Consider the following 3041-nt stretch of genomic DNA (forward strand, 5'->3'; position numbering starts at 1 on the left):
AGTGCAACCTTGAATTGAATTAGGATAACTAATTACAAGATAATATAACTGAATTGAATCACCTGATTGTGCACCCACACACCTTTAGGGTAATCCCTTTTGTTGCCTTTGTTGCTTGTTGCCTTATGATTCTGTTGCCTCTAATTATACTAAATAATAGTCAAGTCCCTCGATTCCGAGGATACCTAAAGAAAGGTTGCCTAAAGAGAGTGAAAATCATCTAGTCCCTCGAAGTTGCCTCGGTAAAATATGATTGCCCCAATTGCTAAGGTATCCTCGCATGATGCCTAAGAAAATCAAATGACTATTATATCCTTCCCTTAGACTACTTGCCCTCTTTATGGCAAGGGACAGTTTTATGGCGAACGATATCTCGATGACCCTTCAAACATCCAATTGAAAGACTTCCTGCCCTCTCATGGTATGGATAGACCCTCTCGCCCGAAAGACTTAAAGAACAAAAAAGACAATCTTAGGGTAGGTGTTCTTAAATGCTTGCTCAATTCAAACAAATTCAAAATTGCTTTTCACACCTCTTTTCAAAATCAAATTCAAAATGGCTACGCTTATTTACAAGCTAAAGTCCATGTATAAAGTCTTTTCAAATAATTCAAACAAACAAACGAGCTAAGCAATTAAGAGCCCATGTGCATAACCATGGATACAAAGGGTGCTTTGAACCTTACCTTTGTATAACCTACCCCCCAAACTCAAAATCATTCAAAGGTCTTTCCTGTTCTTTTAGCCTTTCCTGATTAGATAAAATAAAAGTCGGTGGCAACTCTTGCTATCCACAACATTTCTAAAAAAGTCAGTTCTCCAACCGTATTACAATCATACATATGCATTAGCATACATACATGACACATTTGCATTCAACATCCAGACATCATCTACAATGATTATACCTGCGTACGAGCATTATACTATCAGACGTTATTCATTTACACACACAGACGGGTTATACATCCACATCATACTAACATCAGGGTCACACGCATGCACATGGTTCATACACATTTACAATACAATTCATTTACAATACAATGCTAACTAATATTATTATTAGCTATTATTTGAATTATTATTATTAATATTAATAGAATTTTTATTAACCTTTTGTTATTAATTAATTAGGGGTTATTTATATTAGTTTCAGGCTTGTTAATAATAATATTATTGTTATTAGTTTATTAAAATATCATTGTTGATTATTACTAATACTAATTTTTAGTATTATAGATTTTAGTATTATAGGATTATTATTATTTTTTATTATTAAGTAAGTCAATTGGGCCAAAAGGGATGGGTTGGATGGCCCAGTTAGTGGACTAACAGATAGGGGGCCCAAAGCGTCGGATAAAGGGAGTGGACCGAGTCAGAACCGACCCGGCCACTGTTCATCTTCTTTCTCAATATTTAGCGCCGCTGCAACCTATGAAACCCTAATACAATCTCAGCAATCAAACCTTGAGATCTGTTTGGAAAAACTCAGGCCCATGGATCATAGCCTCTAATAGAATCGCATCAAATCACAAAAACATAATCAAATCTTAAAACGAAATCAGAATTGAATCAAGGAAGAATCATATAATTTTTTTTTATTAATCTCATATTCAGTTACAACGAAATCAATCAAATACTAAAACCTAAATCTAATGTAATCTTTCCTAAACGAATTAAAACCCTAAGGACTATAAATCAAACACTTAAAACTACAGAAAGAGGGGGGGATGAACTTTTGAGGACGAATTTCTGAAAGAAAACCCTAGAAGCCGCGACCACAAACCAATCTTCGTCTTCACGCTCGAACCTGAAAATAAAGAAGAAGAAGGGGATTATCAAAAGGAGCTCACACGATCCAACCATCAAGACAAAATGTACCAAAAATTGAACCATGTAGCTTAGGCCTTTCGATCTGTATGCTTGATTTGTTCGATTCACTGTGTGTTTTGTTGAATCTGGATTTTGTTAAGGGTTAGGGTTCTTGAATACAAGGGTTAGGGTTCGTCCTTCAAAGGACTTAGGGTTAGGTTCGTGGGTTTTGGAGGTTGAAGATGAAGATTCATCTTCATTTGGAGTTTCAGAAGGGTTCTGGGTTGGGGAGAGGATGGAGATTTGAGTTCTCCGGTTCAAGATCAACTGGGAACTGGGTTAGACGGCGGTGGGGACGGTGGCTTAGGGTGGTTTCTGAGTTTTGTTTCTGGGCTATTTGGAGAGAAACGGGAGAGTTTAGATAGAGAGAGAGAGAGAGGGAGACGAAGGGAGAGAAAGAAATTGAGAGAATAAGGGAAAGAGTGGATGGGGGGTCGAATAACATTCCAACGGCCGTCCGATGAGTGACGTGTGGCCTCCTGATGGCCACATGTATGCGCAGGTGATTACGTTTCACTACGTACTCATACCGTATACCTTCGTATGCTAACGCATGCAGGCCCTTGGATTTAGATCAAGCAATCAGATTCTTGTGGCGTACCACATTTCCCACGCAAGCGCCACACACGATCCAACGGACTCAAAACTCTAATGGGCCTATCTCCTTTCTTTTAACACCCCTTTCAATTACTCATTAATTAACAAATGCACCACCCTGAATATTAAACAAATTAATTTATATATTAATTTATAATTCTTATTTAATTGGTTTCATAATTTTCTCTTCGATCTGATTATATCTAGTAGTCGTGTTGGTGAGAAATAAAAATAATTAAAATACACTTTTATTTTGCTAAAAGGTTTTAACCATCTTATTGGTTATGATTATTAGCATTTTTCTCTTCATCAAATTCGCTTTTATTTGCAATCAAAGCTATTGATTACGATGAGTAATGATAAAATTAATTAACTTATTTAATTAAAATACATTCAATTGCTATTAGTGAAAATCAAATCTATTGATTAAAATTGTTAGCAGTCCTTTACTAAACTATTAATTATGGTGATCAAACCTATTGATCATTGCGATTAATAGGGCATATTTAAAATCAAGGTTGTACGCCATTTAAAACATATCAAACCAAAACTACGGATTTTCATCACTG

General features: G+C 35.9%; 1 long non-coding RNA gene across 1 annotated transcript; it reads right to left on the reverse strand.

Annotated features, from left to right (window-relative positions):
* Positions 1–1575: 1575 nt before the first annotated feature.
* On the reverse strand, positions 1576–2313 carry LOC131657092 (uncharacterized). The gene is made up of 2 exons (XR_009300473.1): positions 1897–2313; positions 1576–1813 (listed from the first exon to the last, which is right to left on the reverse strand). It is a non-coding gene; the product is annotated as an uncharacterized LOC131657092 (long non-coding RNA).
* Positions 2314–3041: the final 728 nt, after the last annotated feature.

The sequence above is a fragment of the Vicia villosa genome, linkage group LG3 (genome assembly GCF_029867415.1).
Source record: "Vicia villosa cultivar HV-30 ecotype Madison, WI linkage group LG3, Vvil1.0, whole genome shotgun sequence".
Classification (NCBI taxonomy): Eukaryota; Viridiplantae; Streptophyta; class Magnoliopsida; order Fabales; family Fabaceae; genus Vicia; species Vicia villosa.